Source organism: Haliaeetus albicilla, chromosome 1 (genome assembly GCF_947461875.1).
Source record: "Haliaeetus albicilla chromosome 1, bHalAlb1.1, whole genome shotgun sequence".
Taxonomy (NCBI): Eukaryota; Metazoa; Chordata; class Aves; order Accipitriformes; family Accipitridae; genus Haliaeetus; species Haliaeetus albicilla.
In genome coordinates this window covers 68,758,936-68,781,718 of record NC_091483.1, presented here as the reverse complement: position 1 = coordinate 68,781,718, position 22,783 = coordinate 68,758,936, and the positions used below count along the sequence as shown (strand labels likewise).

General features: G+C 42.1%; 1 protein-coding gene across 2 annotated transcripts in view; it reads left to right on the top strand.

Annotated features, from left to right (window-relative positions):
- The window catches only part of C1QTNF7 (C1q and TNF related 7), a 51,921-nt gene that overhangs the window by 9,923 nt on the left and 19,215 nt on the right, over positions 1 to 22,783 (top strand). Inside the window, exon 1 of one of the 2 annotated variants that reach the window (XM_009927087.2) lies at positions 5,487 to 5,888. The exons of the other annotated variant lie outside the window; for it this stretch is intronic. The gene's annotated coding sequence lies outside the window, so the exon portion shown is untranslated. Of the gene's footprint in view, positions 1 to 5,486; positions 5,889 to 22,783 lie in introns of those variants that run through there. 2 annotated transcript variants of the gene reach the window in all.

Here is a 22,783-nt window from a genome sequence, read left to right as displayed (position 1 = left end):
TTAACTTCTGGGGGATTTGATCTGTTGCAAAAAGGACCATTTTCTTAAACTGTCAAAAGATGAAACATAATGTTTTACCATCATGTTGAAGGTACATCAGCAGCAGATTTTTGATGGGAAAGTGACACAAGCTACTGATAGAAAGCATGCTTTCTAATTCCCAGGGAGTTTATTTTGCCCTCCTACCTCTGATGAAGTAGCAGTAGTTGAAATGAGTTTTGCTTTTGGCTAAAGATACACCCCACAATGTAAGAGAGAGAGAATGTCCTTGCCTCAAAGGATCTCCAGGCTTCATCCATGTTGTCTGACCTCTAAGAGGCAAGGCAGTTTATTAAAAAATCCTTTCTGACCCTCAAACAGCTCCTGAAGTGGAGGCTCAGGACATTTGTATCTGAGCTTGAGATTTGCTTTTGATGGGTTTTAACGGTATGTGTTGTTGATGTTCCTAAATTATATAGCTCAGTGAAGCATTCAAAAACACATGTTCAGCCCCCATGAGGTATGGCAAAAGGCCTAAGTATAAGCTTTGATGTGGATATAAAGCCATGGTAGCCATCAGGTCCCGAGTCATCTTCCAGTGGCACCCACATGACCAGAAAGGGAATATATATGCTTCTGCACATTTTTGAGCCAGAACTGCAGCTGGTGTAAATTAATTATGCTACCTTTGCAATCAATGCAGCAGTACTGATTTATATCAGCTCAAGATCTGGCCATTCAGATTTCAAGACAGAAATTATACAGACAAGATATTACACACCACAGGTTTAAAAAGGAGATTTGCTTTTTACATATTAATGACACATTAAAATTAAAATAAATTACACATTAAAAAGACAGATTTCTTCCTTTTTAATGTGCAGTTTGAAGCATCAACAGGAATTTGCAGCTCCTGAGTTCTTGCCCAATATTCACTAGTCCCTATACTAGCTGAGACCACATGAACAAGTGGCATTAGCATCTCACCTTAAGAGACATATTGCTGCAGTCCTAATTTGGCTGGCTTGGCAAGTCTGAGCAGGTATGCAGCACAGTGTCCAGGACAGGAGTTGGCAGTATGGGACATCCACATATGGGTCACAAAGAAGGTTAACTGGATCACTCCAGGAAGCAGAACAAGTCTAGAATAGATCTGTGACCCATGCTATATTCTTCTGGGTTTTCTCAGAAGTAATATATCATTTCCTAGCTACATGCCATACATATATATTGGTGGGACCACATACAAAACAGTATTACTCAACAAAAGCTAAATGTGAGATTGAAGCGTGAGGGCCATGCATATGGGCCACTTGTTTAAACATTCTCATTTTCATTCTTGTCTTTCAAGACAAGACTATCTTGTCTTTTCATTCTTCCCAAGCCCTCCTTATGTATGAACTGAATTTCAAAACAAAAATTGATTCCAGATGTCTTAAGTATATTTTTCCAGGCCTGTAATTTAAACAAGTTACAGCAATACTCACCTTCACACAGTTTTTGATCATTTCAATATGAATTCTCACTGACAGCAGTGGAGAGCATGGGGACCTTTCCTGGTTTCCAAAACCAGCTTTTACTAATTTGGATCCCATTCCAGATTGTCAGAAGGGCTGTGTTTTAAGGAGAATCAGTCATTCGATGATCCCTAGCACAGCTGCCCACCACATGTACAGCAGCAGCATTAACAATTTTTAATTTTCCCCCACTTTCAGCTTCAGCACTGGAATCCATTACATAGCTGGCATCTCACAAGCGCTGTGTGACTTTGCCCCTGCCTCAAAAAATGATCTGTAATAGCAGGTTGGCTATTAATAACTAATAGCTAACTAATAGCAGGAATGGACAGACAGCTGACAGCAGGTAGGATGCCAGCCCTGAGGGATGACCACTCAATTTCTTACTCTGCCCAGACTATGTGATCTCTAACAAATAATGTCATCCTTGTGCCCTAGGTCCACATCTGTAAAATGAGATATTATTTTTGGCTTCCATGCCAGATAAGTATAAACAAACGATTGGGTGATCAGATATTGCAATAACCAAGAGTTTGTAATTACCTGGGATAAGGGATGCAAAATCCCTCTAGATCATAATCATTGAGTCAGCTCCTTGCTCTTGGGGGTAATGGAGGTCAGGTGTGCTGTATGGAATGGAAAACCCTGAATAATAGTCATCATGGCATGTACTGCAGAGACAGCTGCCAGCCGATTAGATCTGCTTTGAGCAAATGTTGGATGAGATGAACTCCAAAGGTCCCTTCCAACCCAAATTACTCCTGTGATTCTGTTCTAATGCTGCACCTCTGTAAATACATCCTCTTGGAGCACTGGAGACCATGGTGCACACCCCGAAGCAGCACTGCAGGAGACAGCCTGCCTCTATCAGGGACAGACCAACTAAGTCATGATGGACTGAACGGATTCAGGGCAGCTCAATGCCTCCACTAAAAGTACTTCTGTACTTGTGGCCCCAGGCCGATCCTAGAAACAGTGTAAGTGCCTTTAGGTAGCACTGTGCCTCCACGGAGCCAATCAATGGTACGGTTTATCTCCAGATGGTAATGAAAGTTTACCATATTGGGAAATATGCTTTCTAGTTCACATTTACCTGTCATGTCATCTTACATTGCCACTGAATCACTCTTTCAGTCCTTCTTGCCCAGCCTGTACATGAAATAATGAAACTGATCTTTGTGGTTCCTATTGACTCCGTGTATCTTGTATCTCTCATGAACTAAGTGTGGGCTTTGTAAAAGCTGACATTGGAAATAACAGCTACTGGGATGTATACCCCTGTGATGCCCAAATTTTTTAAAGCTGTGAGTAAAATCAGATGATTTCAAAACAAAGTCTGATCAAAGTCATTTAATGGACTGTGTCACATCAGACATAGGGACCCACTTTCTCAGGGTCTCAGAGGTAATCATACAGCGTCATGCCAGCAAAGCAGTGCTCCCAGCCCATGGGCAGCACAACCCAACCAATCTTCTGGGTGGGTGTTTGAAAGATAGATGAGAAACATAAGACTTTAGTTTACATATGAGGGTCTACACTTCTACCAGGAAAAAAAAAAAAAAAGAAAAAAGATTTTAAAGTTTTTGATGTGGTAGATCATGACATAGACTTCACCCGACAAGTCTCATACATTTCTGTTTGTGTTATAGCTTCTGGGGTCCTGGCCAAGCTTCCACTTTCACATACACAACTGCGGTTGTAACTGTGACCCTTAGTTTGTGAACTGTTTTCTTAACTCCTATATAAAGGTCTGTGAATGCATATGCAATACTCAGTAAAGCAGATGGTATTTTCAGAGACTGCTGCTGCCTCCAGTTGTGAGACACGATTGCACACGGCCACAGTAAAACGCAGTGCCCCAAGGCTTGCAGGGCTTACACAGCTGTGTTGTGGCTGAAATGGGCTGGGGAAGAAATGACACCGTCCATGCACAGGGAGCCGCAAGTGCACTGCCCGATGGCTTGTTACTTCCTCAGGGGAAAGCCAGATCCCTGCGGCAGAAACGGTGTCATGCCTGGGGGTAATTAGCTGGTGCTCAAATTAGCAGTGTGTTTCACATGTCCATACTGAATACAACAAGATTTGGATCTCAGAAGTTAGGTATATATTCTGCTTGCCTCAAAACACTTCACAAAGAAGCAGGTAATAGGTCCCAAGCAGTTTTTGAAGTTCGGCCCTTTGCAATCATGGACAGAAAGCTGGATGGGATCCCGATACACCCCACTAGTGGGGCTGCTGCCTGAAACCTGGGTGTGTGCGAGTAGTCCTGTGTGCCAAGTGTGGTTCCTACAAACTGGGTCACAAGGCCTCCGCATTGTAAAACAAGATTAAAAGTGAAAAATCGCAGCTATTTTCTAAGAATAGAAAAGTTGAACTGGGAGAGAGGGAGAAAACATGTGCTTGCTGACAGCTCAGAAGAGAGGAAAGAGGTCTAGCATGGCAGGTGACAACAGGCTCACCCGTGTGGCACGGGAGATCAGCACCGACCTAGGTAAATAAGCCCTAGGTATGAGGCTTGAGCCCACTGCAGAGAAAAGGTGTTTTGGTATCTGAAGAACAATACTTGCACCCACACCACTTTTAAAGCAACAGCTTTAAAATATGAATTCTAATTTAAAAAAAAAAAAATCAATGCCAATACTTTGACTTTCTAGATATACATATATGGTTTGATAGTGCTTCGTATTTTGAAAACGTTAGTGGAGAAAGGGAAGGGGAAAAGAGCAGGAAGAGCTGAAAAGAGTAAAAATTAAATTATTGTAGACTTTGAGTTTCAGTATTTGACAAAGGAAGGGGATATAAATGGAAACTAATTGAAAGTGAGACTTCTCTCATTCAACACAATATATCACTGCTACTAGTCAGCTACAACTGGGAGAGACAATTTAATTACCAATAAACAACTTTGAAGTTGTACATGTGTTTTAGTGTCTTAATAAAGTTGCAAAAACCAGAAACAACAACAAAAGCTGAACCCAAGTCTGAGATTCAAGAAAAACCTTGATAACACACATATAAAATGTGTCGGAGATTTTTCAAGTCCGTAGTCATACAAGGGGAATAACACACTAGACAAAAGAGACCATTTGATCATTCTCCATTAAAAACTATTATTTCCTTAAGCTAGAAACGCTCATTGAAAGTTTTGAGCACTTTTTTTTTATCTTTATGTTTCATAAAGCCAGGAATATTGAATTTACAATATTTTAAAGTTTGATTTTAGGCTGTAAGTTTGTTTCCCTTTTTCCCTCTTGCAACCAAATACAATGGAATGAATGAGGACTTTGATTTTCTTTCTTTCTTATCTCTTTGCTACTCCTTTTATTATGCCTAAAATATGGGGTTTTTTTATCCTCTCCATAAAACCTCTGTCCTCATTGTCTGGGAACTGAATGACTATGTTTAAAGTAATGTCTTTATTCTTGTAAATATAATTTTACAATGGAGCAAGGAACTTCTTTTTTGCTGAAACTTTACATTTACCTGTTTTAAGCTACATCATTATCTTGCTTTTCATATTCGTCTCACTATTTGTTCTACTGAGGACTTGTTCCAAAAGCTATGCTTGTTTTTATGAAGTTTAATAAGTTTAAGTAGAACAAAGGAAAGAGAGAGAGAAAAAAAAGAAATAAACAGATCTTTTGAAGGAGGAAAAAAAAATCTGAAAAACACTCATTTTGCTTGCAGGCAATTCATTGCATTTATGATGTCTGAAATGCTAAACTTCAGTCTGGGTTACATTTCCTGGCTGAGATACAGAGATTCTCAGAAAATTGAGGTTTGAAATAGAAAGTCAGCAGTAACCTCATCTGGAACAGAAGGAACCTCAGCAGAGGGGACAGAGCTGAAAGCGCTGCCACTTGGGAGCTGTGAACTGAAATAGAGAAGCCCGTCATCTTTGTTTTATTTTTAAAATAAATGCGAACAAAATAAAAGCTGAAAACATGCATTGTGTTTGCATTTTGCTGTGCCTGCGCTGGAAGCATTGCTTACATACCCTACCGGTACAGAGCATGACATGCCACAGTTTCTGCACTCCGACCGCTCGCTCTTATGTTACTGCTCAAGTATGCATTCAGAAAAGAGCCAGCAGATATAGTAGATTTATTCTAGTTGTCGGGGTCAAGGACTCCTTTTTTTTTTGATTCAGCTGAGAGGGAACTCTTCCTTCATAACACCAGACAGGCTTTCTGCTTTGCAGTCTACTGTCAGTGTGCACCACTGATAAAAAAACATGTGTGAGTGTTTTTAAAGGAAATTATTTATCAATCCAAAGCACCGGTGAGTTATGTGCTGTCTCCAGTGCCAAAGTTAGCGGGCTTTCAGCAAAGCACAATATCTGCATGCACTGCAATTCAGAGACTCCAGCTGCTGGGAGCTCTTGCAAGCCATGTAAGTAAAGGGCTTTATTTCGCTGAAGCAAACTTCATATATTCTCTTGCCTCATAAAAACTCTGAGATAATCTAAACTTGAGATGAGTTTCCTAATACTAGTAATGTTGTTATCTTGCTGTTGCTTTGAATAATGCCTGTGTGTCGGCACAATAAATAACTAACTTACCTTTCTAGAAACGTTTTGCTTGTGAGTAGTGTACGGAGCAGAATCTGTACGCAGCTCAGGCAGGCTCTGTTTGCTTTTCTGATCACTGACCATTTCTGTTCTGTTTGTGATTGGCACAAGCACTCTGATTTGTTCAATTTCTTGTTACTCTGATTTCAAGGACAATGGGAAGCTGGCAGGAAAATGCAAAACCTGTGCAAAGGAAAACAAAGAGCAGAAGGGTAGATTATAAAGCGGCGTCAGTGAATCCAGAAATGGTGTGTAACCCCCATGTTGAACTTCTGGTCTTGTGGGATTTTATACGCTTTATAGTGAGGTTTAAGAGGTCACAGATTATGTGACTAAGAGGAACATTAAATGACAGAAGAAATATTTTGATTGCTTTATAAAGTGTATCTTGATGTTCATGCTCATATTTAAGTTAATCACTTTCTGTATGTTTTTTTGGAGTTTATTGCAGGGGACGGATCAACTTTCTCTGAGCTTTACAATGTAATTTAATGTCAAGAAATATTTCCTTGTTCTCTGTGCAGTGCATGTACATATTGGCATCGATAGGCCTGGCAGACAGGCATTGAAATCCTAATTTTTTCTTGTCTGTGAGTTCGTCCCTCCCCTTTTGATGGCTGCCCATACACAGATAGGGTGATAAATGAATGGAAACTGGCTCTTGTGCCAGGAAGCTTGATTAGCTCTGCTGACCAGGTACAGGTAGTATTAACCTGAGACAGAAATTTCGTGCACTCAGGGTTCCCGGTATCTTCCTGTCCGGAGAGTCTCTAGCCTCCTTGCATTCCTTGCAGCCTTTCCAAAAGCACCTAATCCCTCTGACTTTGCACCTTCTATTTGGCTCACACATTTTCCCAGTTCCCAATAACTTTTAGCAGGTCCTTCCCTCCAGACCCACACATCTGAAAGGTGCATACTCTGCCCTCCAACCCTCACGGTGGAAACCTAGCACATACCCACAGGGCAATACCAAATTATACGCTGCCGCAATCGCCTCTTGCATCAGGTGCTCAGAGGAACACAGACGCTGCCCCAAAGAGCTTACTACCTCTTCCAGCCCTCCTGTTGACCTTCATTTCCATGGCAATGCAAGATCCACGTGGGTAAAGGGGCACCATCCATTCAGGGAGATGCCCACGGTTCACTGAAGTCAATGGGAAGGCCCTCCTTGACTTCAGCCAGGCAGTCAGACCTGGGTGCCAAAATAGCAAAGGAATTAATAGACACGCAGGGCTGTGGAGCTGCAGCGTGCTGCTCCCAGTGAAGCTGGGGTGTCACCTCCCTGAGCAAGAATGGGGCGAGGCTCTATGGAAAGGAGTTTGCAGGGTGATAGCAATCCCATTTGGAAGGTGCATTGGCAGGAGCGAGTCAGAGATGTAGCAGATCAGTGCGAAAGTCAGACTCCTCTGCCGATGGAGGAAGATGATGTTGCTTTTCAAGAGTGTTTGGAGAATGACAAAAAGTTTAATTTTCAGTTACAGAGATGGGTAAGAGCTGAGGTAACTCTGTTTTTCTTTCTTTGCAACTCAGCTCTCACATACCTACTGGTGGAACTGCACTCCAGGGAGAAAACAGCAGTTTGTTTTATTTTTGGAGTTTATGTATATGCATGTGTTCCATTAGTCTCTTGGCAAATGCATCTTTTGAGCTCTAAAACTTTCTGAACCTTTCATATAGTCCTTTGCTTTGAAGCAACAGATGTCTGTGATAAGCAGATGGTTATGGCTTTGAATTTTAACATCTTTAAATACTTTGTTGTGTATATTTTATGGGGAGGAATGTACTCTGTCTTACTATGCAGAACTGATGCATGAAATGAAAAGTATCCATGTCTGGATGCTTGATGTCACTTCCTAGCTTGCAAACCAATAAACCACAGGTTTTCAGGATTATTTGTTGTGAGGTATTTTCACCCCTTTACTCAACTTGTGTTTTCAAGTTACAAACCAACTGCGAAATGCACTAGTCTGATGTGAGCTCAGACAAAGCAAACAAGCAACAAAAAGAGTCAAAGGAGCTGCCCCGCTTGTGAATTGCATTCCCACTCTAATGTTTACTGTGAGCAGGCTGAAATCTTCCTCTTGCAGAATTTCCCAGAGGAAATAATGCAGTGCCTATTGAAATAACCAAGAAAAAATATTTTGATCTTTCTTATTCTAAAATTTCATTTTTCAGGAGGTACAGCTATGAAATTTGATGAGCAGAGAATCTCAGAACATAAGATATTAGACCAGGAATAAATTTGGGAACACAAATGGAAAGAATAAATCTCAAATAAGAAGATAACTCTCATTTTCTTTCAAGGAAAAGAAGCCAGATAAACAGATTTCATCCAAATGTTTTGCTATTGGATATTCATTTACTGCTCTAAAAAATTATAGTTCTTTTCTCCCTCTCCACCTTTCAGACTTGAAGAGTTTGTTTTTTAAAGAAATCTCTTGAGACAGCCTGTGACATGCACGAACTGTTTAAACTTGAACTAGTTGTTCTTAAGAATGGATTATTGCACAGATTGTCGAAGGCTTTGTTAATTATAATGACATAAGGTATGTTATTGCATGGACTCAGAGCTTACACAAGGCACCAGCCTGACTTGAAAGAAGAGAGATGTGTCATTTCAACCAAGCTCTAGAGTTTTTGCCTCCACCTTTGAGAAGCAATGGGGCTGTTGAAGGGTTCATGGTGCTGCGGGGATGCTAGAAGAGCTCACTGGTGATGCAGGCTATGCTCTTTCCCTCCCTTTTTCCCCCCCTCTCTATTACTTCTGAGAACCTTTTCCTTTCTCCTTTCTTCAGGATACAGTAACCCCTAATGCCAGGCTGTCCCAGAATACAGGTTTTCCTCTTTTTGCACCTCAAATCAGCCTCTCTTTTCTCCACAGCACCATGGCTGATGTTCAGCCTTTCTGGAGAAGAGAAAGCTTGGGATGGAGAAAGGGCCTGATGGGGACGGCATGCCCCAGCATAGCTGGTGGGCCAAACTGTCCACTGTTTGGATTTCAGTGGCTAATCCCCATCTCTGCAAGTACAAGCAAAGAAGTCCACATGTAAGCAAAGCACACAGGCTGCTGACCCTTGTAGTCTGTTGCCCAAGGCTAATGGCTACTTTAATTACTGCCTCGACTAGCTATGCATTTCCTGGCGGTTTCCTCACCCAGATGTCTTCTGGGACTGGTCATTGCCCAAGACAACAGTGGACTAACAGAATCATTAGTTTGAACAAAGAGAGGAGTTCCTTCAGTTCCACTCTAAAGTTTTAAGATCTTTTCTGTATCCAATACTATAGGGTTTTAAAGAAAAAAAGAAAAGAAAAGAAAAAGAAAAAAGGAAATTGTTGAAGGGTTCTATTTTATTGTCTATTATTTGACAATATGAGGTTTAGAAATCTACATACAAATGAGGAGTTGTGAAAATTTCTGATTGATGGGCTGTCTTTCTTTCTGACAATTCTAATTGTTTAAAGGCTGCAAATGTTCAAATACTTCAAAAACCACAGGCAGTACTCTGCTACCTGACAGCAATGTAACTCAGAGAGAGCCGCTCCTAAATAAATCCTCGCAATGATATGAAGAGATTACATTCTGATGCGTGCCAGACTTCTCTTGTATCTATCTCAAGACCTCTCTCTCTTTGGAGCCCTACTATCCATTACTGGTCTAGTGCAACACCACAGCACACATGTATTTATTTCTCTGAATACCACCTCTTGGGCTTACAGACATGAGGACTGAGGCGAGACTCAATGACTGTGGAATTGAGATCATACTAGAAGCATGTGAAGATACAGAAAACTGAAGGTAGTTTTCCTGAATTCTGGAAATATATGTCCATCCATGGCTACCCATAAATAAACAGGTTCTTTGTAAAGAGGGAGAGAAAACAGCTTTTAACCCTTGCCATGCTGCTGTGTGCCTATAGTCTTCCCATAGCGTCAGAAGCAGAAACAAACCCTTTAAACCTGCCAGAAAGCTCTCAACCTAAACATTGTACAAGACAGTCAGCAAAACTGACTGCGAAGGACCTAAGTAGCAAAACATCCAGAAGTGACCAGTATGGAGAGCTGACACCAGCTACCATTACTGTGGTTCAGAAAAGCTCTTGGCAGGCAAGGAAGCAGTGCAGTGGCATACCAGTTTGCAGATGGAAAGCTAGTCTGGAAGCTGCTCTAAGCAAACTGCTGCAATGGAGGGTTGCAATCAGAACACGGCCTTTTTGCCTGTAGGAAAATGAAACTGCTGGAACAGGTATTGTCATCCTTAGTTATCAATAGCTGTTAGCTAATGCAACCTATCTTTGAGTGCCCATTTCTGAAGTTCAGTGAAGTAACTAATATTCTCGATATCTTAAATGCAGTTGTGGGGAGGGAAATCTGCTTGTCTTCATACACCAGAGGGAATTACTTGTGTTATATTTTTAAGCTTTCCTCTGTGGCTTTTAAGGTGTTTTCTGAAATCTGCAATTATATCCATGTAACATCTGCATCCAGCTTTTTCTAAAATAACAGTGAAGCAGATTACGTGGTAATTAAAACAATTCTTTCTCTGAACTTCATCTCCCTTTTGGTTCATCAGCTGATGCTCTAGCAAGTAGTTTCTGCCTTGAGGGGCTGTTGATAGATAGTTTGCTGAGATAGCTCAGTATCTCAGCTGCCTTGTCCCTGAGAGATCCTTGATAACACTGAGAAAAAATTCAGTGTTCACCACAAATTGACTTTGGCAGTTATCAGTAGTTCAGCTCCCTGATAGCACTGAAAGCCTTTGGTGGAGCATGTGGGAAAAGGTGACAGTAGAGGGAGTCAAAAGAAAGCATTGGGACCATTTGGGGGTTTTTGTGGCAATGGGAAACCCGATTCAGCATCACATGGTTGCAACAGCAGGGGCACTGCCAGCACACCCTGATCACTGCCTCAGTGCATGAAAAACCTCCCACCTACCTGCACAGTGTCATTAGCATGTCTCCTGAATCTCCTCCCTCAGAGGAAAAATTCAGACTAGGAAATCCTACAGGATTACCAAAAATCTTCAGCATTGAAGAGACCAAAAACAAAAGTGTCTGACCATCCCAAATGGGCAGAATAATTCCCAGTTACAAAGCTGAAGATTTGGACGCTATGTGACCATGCTGGGTTGGCCATACCATGGCTGCTATGTTCTGCACCTTAAAGAAAATGCTCTGTATTCATGGCCATTCCTTGTTCAGGAAGGAAAATGTTCAGATTCCCTAGTCAGACTGAGCACCAGCAGTCACAGTACAAGAGGGTAAGAATCCATATAAACTGAAAATCAAGGGGTTTTATCATTATAATTATTGACAGACACCACATACTCCTAGATTTTTGTAATCTACAAATGGAGAGTCATCCTTCTTTTATCTATACTGCTTTTGAACATTATTTAAATTCCTATAGCTCAGGTGGAAATAAGAGGGAAAAAAACTTTTGGAGGCTCCTGCTTAAATCAAAGTAGTTAAGGCCAAGAAGAAAGACAAAAATGAACACAGTACCTGTGGGCTTTGACAGGTGAGTTAAATAAACTGCTTTTTAAGAATAGGCATGGACTCAGCATGTGAGGAAGTCATCCTCATGTTCGTCTTCCTGGTTGAAAAGAATGATAGCTTAAGACAGACAGCATGCAGAGATACTTGAGTGAGGGTATTGCTAAAGACCATCCCAATAGTGCATCTATGCTGTGAATATCACACTTTAAATTAGTCAGCAACAGCTATGTCATCTTGATTTGCATGCTAATACAGATGATGCAATAAGGCTCTGGAGAGATGGCTCCACAGTTAGCTGGCAATAAATTCTTTGGCTTTTATGAATCACTGAAATTTCAAAATTCTCAGGGGTGTATTTCTCTAACTTTGCACCTTGCCTCTTAAATGAAGAAACATCCCGCTGTGGCCACATCTATGACATCACCTCTTCAAGGAGAAAATGATGCCACTCTTATTATTTCTTCCTGAAAACAGCAGGTGCAGAAACAGAGTTTTGGACATTTTTCTCACACATGAGCTATGACAAAAGCTTTCTCATTATCAGCATTCTTTCTGAGAATAAGCCTATGTTATGGTTGAAAACAAGCTATGTTTCAGGGCTTGCTGGACCCTGAAACAGAGCACTAGACCTTGTTCCAGAAAAAAAACAGTTCAGGGAGAAATATGAAATGCCTTATCATGAAATGAATGTTGTTTCCAAGACAGTCTCATGGTAGAAGGTCTTTGAGCTACATGGCTAGTGAAAGGACCCTGGCTCCTTGCAGACAAGGAATTCACATGAAGGTCCGGAGAGGCACTTCTGCACATGGGGTGGTGGTGACTGGTGATCTCCCTCCTTATGGCAGATGAAGCGACATGTGGGTCTTTTGACATCTTTGTCCCCCTACAGTGTAGCCCTTTCTCACTCTTGTTTTTTCCCCACAGAAAGAGTTAAAAAAAACTCCTCCAGCCTCTCCTCACTAACAAGGAATTTTTCAACATAGGATTATATAAACCATATTTTGCTAAATATGGAAGTTATGACCACACTTCTGTGGTCAGGGCTGTGTGTGTATTTGTTCATATTGATTTCACTGTAATGCTAGCTTGTTGCCCCTTGTAACAAGGTCTTAAGTTTTTCCCTGTTGGCCTGTGATGGTATTTTCCAGATTATGGGTGTATTTTCCCTAAACTGACAGTGTGTTACACACTGTAGCACTGTATCCCTTTGCTATGTCTTTGAGGGCTCAGCTTTCATACAGGTGCCTAATGCTGTTCTTGAAGTTCATGCTCTAATGCAGACAGGATGGTTGGCTAATTTCTGCTTCAGATGGCTTCTACCATCTTTTCTTCATTGCTGCCAGTGTTTTCTCTTGCTTCCCTGGGGACACCAGATGCATCTAATGAGTCAGTTCCAGCTTCCAAGCTGAAACAGATCATGGACAGCAGCCATGTGTTGTTCAGATGCTTGCATGGGAGGGAGAGATCTTTTTCCTTATTCTCTTGCTGAACCGATTCACTCAATAAGAACTTGTTTCAGATCAAATTGGCATTGCTTTTAGCTAACTCCAACCTTTTCTAACTTTCTCCTTAATTCCTAGCTTTTACTATATCCTAAAAGAGGAGAGTTGGCTTAAAAGAAAACTGGTGCCTGGGACAGTGTACCTTGCTCCCAGCTTAAATGATAGGACAAGAAAAGTGTTTAAACCTAGAAGTCACAGGCTGTAGCTGGTGAAAAATAAGACAACAGCCAGAGACATGCTTCTCCCCAATGTTGCATAAGTAGATATAACGTATAATGTACTGCAACATCACAGCAGGTCTCCCAAATTGAAAACAAGGAGGAATAAAAGACTACCGTACCTTGGCTCTTAAATCCCTGAATGTGTTGTCTGTGTTGATTAGTTACTTTGATTTGTGCTTCCCCGCACAGCTCATTTTTCCCTTTAATAAGAGTTCGGCTTGTAAATTGTCACTTGGATTGATAGTATTTGCACCAAACAGTGTAATTAGGCTGGAGTGATGGAATATATTACATTGTTTGTTTTCCATTATGTTTATTCCAGATGGTTTTTGTCACTGACTGTTTTTCTGAGCTGGGCTGTTAATAAACATAGGATAAATCTAATGAATAAATTTGCTGTGTTTCGTATAGATCTGTGGTGGTGGCTGAGATGGGGTTATGCCACTAAGTAATGGGCTGTTGTTAGAACTACAGAAATGTTAATTCTCACTTACATATGAGAGGGAAATGGAGCCCATGGATAGCGAGGGGTTGAAGAAGATACTTCTGTGGGGTTTTTTCCTTTAGAAGACATCCATTTAAAAATTAAACTGAGGTTATGATGAGTTCACAGTCATGGTGTTTTATTGCTTCTCTGGACAAGGGAAGTGTTTTGTGGTAATGCTACAGAGTGGGTACTGGGTTCAAACCTTTCATTGCTGGAAAGCTCCTCTGTGCCCTCGAGCAAGCTGTTTTGGTCTTTGTCTCAGTACCTGAGCAAACACTTCTTTTCTTCTGCACTTTAACTGCCTTGTCTCTTCAAATAGCAGTTGTTCAAAGTCCCTGCCTAGCCTGGAGATGCAAAAAATTATTTTAGAAAGAGAACTGGAATATTTTGGAGAAAAGAACTCCCTATGGAATGGAGACACAATGTGGAAGTCTACATGGCACCAGGACTTGTCTTAATCTGCTCATTTGCCAAAGTGGTGTTGACTGGAAAAAAATGAAAGTGGTGACAGCAGACCTTGGAAAAGTCATATCACTGAAGGAGTTTTCCAGTACTGGCCTCTTAGTTTTTCCATCAGAAAGGAGCATAAGAAAACCCAGGATGAAACACAACATGGCCTATCCTGCCATCTTTCAAAAGTTTTAAGAAGTGCATTAGAAGAGGTGACCATGGTTGCTCAGTAGTAGGACCTTAGAGTCTTGGTTAAAGAGCACATTTTTTAGAAGGTCAGCTAAAAGCAGATTATAGCAAACAAATTTTGTTTCTACTAATGTCTCCCACTTTCTCTGAATTCTTCCAGGAAGCACATAAGCAAGCAGCTGCCTGCAGTACTGCCTTTTGTTAGTGTGAGTGGCTTCTCACGTTTCTGTTAACTGCTTAGCTCTGTTCTGAGCAACTAAGTGTCTCTGTCTCATTAGTGTAATGTAAGGCAACACTTCCCCAAGTGAAAAACCAAACTATGAACACGAGAGTGTTGATTTGCCAAGGTTTGGAAGAAGAAATTGTCCATCTGGGCTCACGTGGGCCCACTAGTAGCAGGCTGGGGAGCCCAGTCGGTGCTGTGAGCTGTGTGGCAGAGGGTCTCAGCCACGGTGGATTTGAGCACCTTGCCCTCTGTCAGCCTGACTGCAATCCCTCCTGCCCTCGTCTCTTGCAGTGGTGTCACCAGTTTGGAGGGGAGAAGGGAACAGCATTTCCCCTTATGAAATGGCAGAGCGTCTTCCGCTACGTGTTGTTTCCAGCCATGTCCTGGAACTGGTAGTGAAGGGTCTTCCTCTTCAGTCTGGCATTACTTTTAAACCAGGGAACCAGGCTCACCAAGACGGCACACTGGCTGTCATTAGCAACCATACCATATATTACCAACTCTACCATGCACCTCTTACGTGCCCCTTTCAGAGATATGCCAGCTAAGCTGCAGCTGGAGAAATAAGACTAAACACTTCTGTTGGCTGGCATTTGTGAAGGTTTCTTGGAACAGAAGTGGACAAGGAAGGGGGAGGAGAAGTAAGATGTGTGTAGGAGCAATAATTTAAGAAGCCCCTAAAGGAATGGTGAGCTGAGAAAGGCAGGGAGGACATGGCTGTTTCAGTCACTGAGGTATAAGGAAAATGAGGATACAGCCTGTACCCACAGCACTGGGTGTCCCACTTGTCCAGGCTGCGAGGCATGAAAGTGTTAACCCTTCTGGAATTGGTACAGGACATTCCAGTGCTTGAATTCACACAGCAAAAATAAACATTATGCAAGGTGTGTTGCCTATGGGGTTTATGCTCTGCTTTTTGATTCAGTCATTCAGGAATGCAAAGCCCTTCTACCAGGTCTGGGCATTAACAGCACCTTCGCTTTGCCATCGCCAGACTGTCGCTGAAGGTGGAGCAGATCCATGGTAATGAAGTTACACCGGTCCATGTCTGCCTGCAGCTGCTCGGTCATACTATTTCTGTAGGGTCTGATTCACCTCTGGACTGTGCTGTACCATCATTTTTTGAAGACTGAGGACAAAAATGCTTTCCCTGCTGTGTGTCTTACCCACCATACTCTTCCTAGGCACCACTGCATGTCCACTTACATGTTAGGGCAATGGTGAGTCTGTCCCACAGAGGCTGAGTGTTTGCTGGGAAATGAGATAATGAACAGCCTGTACATCAAATTCCTGCATGTTTATTTGGCGGGGTAGGAGAGTTTAGTCATGCCCAGCCAGTTCACTCTGTATGCAGTGTCAGACTAAAGCGTAGAAAGGTGCAAGCTGGACAACAGCACTCCCAGGCAGGCAGCTGCTCCGGGTTTTAATCCTGTATCGGCCAGGATAGGACTTGGCCTTTGTATTTTTGAACAATAGCTCCCACTCCTGCCACTGAAATCTTTGTTTACCCCAGTTCCCAGCACTCAGGGGCCTCCAGTGGGAGTTTCTGCTCATTTCACATCTTTCTCTATCACCCTCCTTGCTTTGCAGCTGACCATGATCAGATACTCTCCTGTCACTTCCCTCATCCCCAGGTGTTCCTTTGAGTGGCAGGTGGCTCCCAACTTCACAGTTATGCTTCCTCTGCTCCCCAGACTCACCAGCTTGATTTTTCTTAGAATACAGGATCCCTGAGGCTGGCAATACTTTGCAATTCTTGTACTGAGAGGTGGTCCACTAAGAATGCACATGGGAAAAACATTGTGGTGTTATTTTTCCTCCTATTAACGAGTGGAGAACATGCAGTCAGCACGATATTCTCATTGATTTATTTATGAGTAGTTCCTATACAAGGGAGTGGAAGAGACAGTCAAGGAACATTGGACCAATTTCTATCTGGTTACTCATTGGAAAACTGGAAATAACCATGACGTAGTCCAATGACTTACTCTGGATTTACACCAGTGCCAATGAGAACATAATTTAGTCCACTGATTTTACATCACATCCCAGTGGACATGGACAATACATGCAGTGTGTTAAAACCTATCTGAATGCTTATTAAGAGTCCAATAATAATGGTATTTACTGAGGATTACTTAAAAATGCACTTTCTTTCTTCACTACTTCCACCGTCTCTCTTTCGGTCTTCTGCTATTGTTGCCATAGTCACTGAACACCTTGGCCATAAAAACGAACAGCAATTGCAAAGTCTTTAGCGAACTTTGTGAAGTATTTGGCACTCCTCATTTTATTTGTCATAGTATTTTGTTGTCAGCTTAGATTTTCTTAGTCTTGTCTTTTTAACTCCAGAATGCACTACTATGTTTGGAAATATTTCATGTAGAGTTTTGAAAGAAAAAGAATACGTAACATCCAACAATTATGTCATGAACCAAAATTTATTTTATCTCCTTTATGAAAAGGATATCTGCAAAATTTTAGCCTGTTATAAGAAATGTTGATAATAATTATTTGATCTCTGCATTGACCTTGTTAATACCATTCAGGGTGGTATTTAACAACTGTTAATGAAAACTGTTTTACTTAAAGATCCATTGCATAGCAACTTTTTTTAGCAAACTCAAATAGAAAAATGTTCTAGGTCTATCATTAGGCACTATCCAATTCTACTCATGCCATTAAAGATGCTTCAGAAAATACTGCACACCTGATCCAGGTCAGCTTCTCTGCTTATAGCTTGCATAATCCTATAAACCCAGTGCATATGCCTGACTTGATTCACATCACTACTCCCACATAGTAATGTGTTGCAACACATTCAACGTACTTGAAGTTGACAACTCTTTTGCTAAAAAAAAAAAATAAAAATGAGAAGGAGGGAAAAAATGCCTGTGCTTTTAGTTAGAGGAGTAGAAAGCAGAAGAATGACATTAGAGCTGGAGTCCTCCAGGGAGCTGGAGGTAATAGGAGCTGCACCTTGCACTGAAAATTTCTTGAAACTTTTCCCTTCATTTTCATCTCCGTGGCATGCTAATGTGTTAGCTTTACAATGTAGTGTGCTGCCAGAGCATTGCAACAATTACACTCAATGCCAGATGCTAAAAAAAACCTTCTTGAAATATTACTAAATAAGGTATTGTGCATGTTCTACATGGGGAAAAATAAGTAAATTCCCTGAGCAGTAAGACTAAGGGAATCTCTTAAGTCTATTAGCTATTTGTCAAATGCCTGTACTTCTTTATGGCATTTTTTCTTCCCTTTCATTTAATTCTCCAACTTTCAATCTCAGCTTGATTTTTATTTTTTTTTAAACTAAAATCATCTCTAATTTGCTATTGCTTTATTATGGTTTGAGAGTGATGTTGATCCATTTAGAGGAGTAACAACACACCAAGATTTCAGTAACAAGAAAAGAACAGTATCAGAAAGCTTACTATTTGGAACAAAATGACGCTAAGGGCTAAAAGTTAGTACTGTTGCTGGGCATATTACTATATTTCCTATATAAAGGGTTTGTTTTCAGGATCATAAAACACTTTCTGAAGGTTACCATGACGGGTAACTCTGCCTCACACAGTCTCTGGCCAGGAGGAGAGCACTGTACTCGCTTAGTGAATGTGGGCAAGCCCTGGCTATGAGGGAGGACAAGTCATGGGTCCCAAAGGATTATGATCATAATGCTAGCATCCAAAGCTGGAACCCAAGAGACTTTTCTCCATAGCAGCGTATTCAGCACTCGGGATAACTAAATGGCAGCACAGCCGCATCAGCCTGGCTCACAGCCTGCTCCTGGAGGGACCGTGCAACAGCCCTCGGGGCAGCACCAGCCTGTTCTTGCTCGTTGTCTTCCTCCCACCCCATCTCCTCTATCACAGCAGGCTCCTACAGAAGATCCAAGGGCCTTCTCGCCACTCGCCTGGTATATGAACACAGCAGGGCTGGCCTTGCTTGCGTTTGCAGGTCTTACAGCACATGCTGGGTCTGCTCATCCTGCGCGTACACAGCAGGCACATCACTATAGGGGACGGGCGCTGCCATATGGCCTTTCCTCTATAGAGGGTAATGCATCGTAACCAGTGAGGCCCAGGCACAGGGGCACCACAGCTGTAGCAGAACAAGGAAACAAGCCGATAAAATATCTCACTGAATTTCTGGTCCACGTGAAGGACTGCTGGATGCTCCTGAGGCTACGCAGTGCTTGCAGTCACCTGGCTGCAGTACGGCTTCAGAGAGAGTAGCTGAACCTGAACTCAACCTTTGTATAAACCATTTTCTACACATCTTCTATCTACCGCATTAGCTCTCCCACAGGCTGCCAAGATCACTTTATTTGCTGTTTAAAATCTTAAATGGAAATTGAAAAGTCTCCAGCATCATCACTAAAATGTGCAGTGGGGACAAGCGGAAAAACTAAATTTATCGCTGGAAAAACAAAGCTGATACTCTTGTGAGTGGTTGGAAATCAGTTTGGCACTGCAGTTACAGCACTTAGTGTCTTATTTTTGTTACGAAAATTGTTTTTCTCAGTTTTCTTCAAGGCCAATCAGTAATCATTTGTTTTGTTGGGTGTGTTTTGGTCTGACAGTTTTTATGTCTCTCTCATTCACAGACTGATTCCTCAGTTTGCTAAAGGACAGCTGATAAAACTCAGCTTCAGATAAACCAAAAATTACATTTATGCCATAAATAACCTCTGTGATTATGGGAAGACATACAGTCAGTCTCTTTTCATTGGCAGTGAAATCAGTGTATAAAGCATGCTCGAATATCATTGTTCATTGTTGCAATATTGTTTTCTCAGGGACATCATGCCAAATTCTCTTTTTTCAGTACTGTCCTTATCTGAACCTTTAAACCCTTTCTTTCTAAATGATGAAAAGTAGTTCCGGGTATACCCTGTAAAATCCTCTGGGTCTTCTTAGGTTATTCATATCCACTACAATCCATGAAGAGAAGAGTAAAAAGAAATATGTCATCTCATGACCACAGCAGTCATACCAATTGCTGTGGCGAGATTTTCCCAGTCACTAATAATTTACAATGGATTCCCTATCCTTTTCTCTTAGCTCCTAACAGCATTCAGAAATGTCTTAGTTTATGGTCTGGCAATATCAGAAACCATTATAATCAGATTGCATATTTCAGTGGTAAAATCACCAAAGATCTTGATCCGGAGGAGGTGCAAGAGACATTAGCTTTCACAGCAGCTGCAAAGCACTCCGAGTAACTACCAGTTTTAATTACAAGTACGCAACCAAACCAGAGACTGCACCAAAGCTTCAGATTTGGACTGAAAGTTGCCCTCAGCCGGAGGGAAGCTGGACTGCACGTGGGGGTCAGGCCATACAAGCCACCGTCCGTCAGGCTGTTTCTTTAACTCGGAGCGGTTTTGGAGAGCAGCAAGCAGGCTGTTTTCACTCACCATGAAATTTCCGTAATAAATTGTACTACAAACGGAACAAAAAAATGTTAGTCCATTCCTTTCAGTGGTTTTACTTTCTTTCAGTAGCATTCAGCAACATTTCTTTGAGTATGTTTTAAATTTATCCATACTCCATCACCTCCTATAACCATCACGGTGGCACAGCAATAGCTGGATGGTGCAGGACGGACAGACCAGGAGAGCTCTTCCTCACAAGTAGCTTTCGGGAGCCATTAGTATTTTTCTTCTCTCCATATGTGCTTTACAAGTATTAACTAACTCCTCCGACACCACTGCAAGGCAGGAAATCATTGCCCTTCATATGGAAATAGAGGAATGAAGCAGATTATGTGATTTGCCCAAAGCTACAAAGAGAATCATCATCAGGACCGAGATGAAACTGATGATTTTTCTTAGCACCTGCTCCTGTAATGCAATTAGCAGAACAACCTCCCTTCCCCTCATCTTCTGCTATGTTATCCTCCACCTAAGAATGGCACTGACTTCAGCAGCGCTTGCTATTTGAAGCTGAATTTTGCTGCTAAGGTTCAATTGCCATTTCAATAGAATTTTTACATCTAAGAGAAACATTACGATATTCCTTTGATTGAAAGCGATATAAGAATCCCCTTTAACTGCAGCATGACCCTGCCACTTAGTTATTTTTCAGGAACAAGCCGATGCCTACAACAGCATTTTTTATGCCATCTAGTGGTCATAGAAAATCAAATGCCAAGCTCAAACCCAGTGTGCCACCCGGCAAAGGTGCCACAGCAAATTTAGCTCCTGCTCTGATGACCCCTGCTCTGATTAGGGCTGCTTGTGCCTCTTTTTCTTTTGCTGCTCCTGCTGCCAGTCTTTCGCTTGGATGGCTGTGAGCTGGGCTGCTAAAACTCTGGGAAGCTGCAGCAAGAAGAGGCCTGAAAACAGAGTTAAGTAAATGGATATTCTCAGGAGCACTCTCAACTTACATAAATGCCATGTTTATGTGGAGTAGGGAACATGGTTTCTTCACTGCTTGGAGAGTGCGAAGGAAACTGCAGGGACTGGTGAAACAAACGATAAATAATAGTAGCTTATATACACAGAGGATTAGTCATTTGTTTCCTGAGGAGGTGGACACAACCGGGTGCCTTGGAGAACGGAGCTGGCTGCTCTGCCGGGCTGACCACCTGCGGGGAGGACAAGCAATGCACAGGCAGGACCTCGGGGATGGGGCTTGGACCTGGAGTTATTTTCAGCCGTCTTTTTGATTCACTTCTTGAAAAACACAGATAGGGACTGATTTCTGCATGTAATCATGATCTTTAAAAGTGCAATCAAAAGAAATATTCCCCTAGCAAGGAAGGACTGCATTATGTATGCTTAATTAAAAACTGGCTCGCAGAGTTAAGGAAAGCCAGACAGCACCATCAGCAATAGTGACATTTTTCCTACTCTTCAGTAGAAACAGCACTACCTGCCTTCTTTAATAATAAACAACAATGTGAAGAAACCATTGTTGAACAATTGGAAGAAACCATAAACTTAGCATCCTTGAAAATAGGTCAGCTCAATAGCTAAGGTCATGGCCACATAGATGTTTTTGTAAGGCATTTAAGGTGCTTTTGAGCTAACACATTTTAACTGAGAATTGTCATGAGAACAAATATGATAGTTCCTAATGCGGATAGGGTTTAAGACACAAAAAGCATGTTAATTTGTCACAGTTGACCTTAGTGGTACATAAAAAGTTTAATACCTTCTGCAAAGATAGTTTTGGCTAAGTGAAACTAGCAGCTCGCCGGACTTGGTCAAGATTGTGCATACTTTGCCTGTACACACATTAACACATTTGGTAAAAATATAACAGCTTGATGAGAAAAGCTTCCTTGTTTGGATTGGACTGCCTTTGACAATCCTTCATTGACCCCCGCGGCCCTAGCTCAAGCCAATGCCATGACCTTAGTAAGCGAGCAGCCCAAAGCAGTTGAGTTCCCTGCCACTCCCCAAAACTCCTCGCCCACAGGTCACCTTTCATGGCTTCGGCAGCAGGACACGTTTCTGCTCCCACCCCAGCGCAGGAGGGCTGCAAACAGTTGGCCTCCTCCAGATTCAGCTGTGCCAGCCCGGGCTTGTCCCCTGTGCTCCCACAGTCCCCTGGCCAGTTAGGGCTCCCCACTCCTTGTCAGACACAACAAGCAAACAAGAGCTCTCTTATTGCCACTGTACAGGCCAACCTGGTTCGCTTTGACTGAAGGAGGCCAAGAGGTGCACTTTGGAGCACTCAGCAGAGCTGGTGCTGTGCCAAGGAGGCCCGTGTGGGCAGGCAGGTGATGACCTCTCCAGCCATCACCACCTGAGATGCCTGTCTGCACCCTGTTTAAGCTGAAGAGGATCTGGGATGGCTGTGCCAGCGGAGCTGCGAGGGCAATAACCTCCAGCAGCGTGGCTTGTAATCTTCATCTGGCACAGCTCCCTACAAAATGAACATCTGTCCACAGCCTAAAGATATGTTTCAAAACTGATTTAATTAGACCAGCACAAGCACCCATCTGGACACTTCCAGTGCTTTGGCTCCCATTCACCTAGCAAACAATGGCAGTGGATAAAAATTGGCTTCACCTGCCCCATCCGCAAAGTGGCCGGAAGGAAAGGAGAACGTATCAGCCATGCTAGCACCTTAAACTTTTGACAGATACGTCTGGTGAATCCTGATGAGGTGCTTTACGAAGTTGCCACC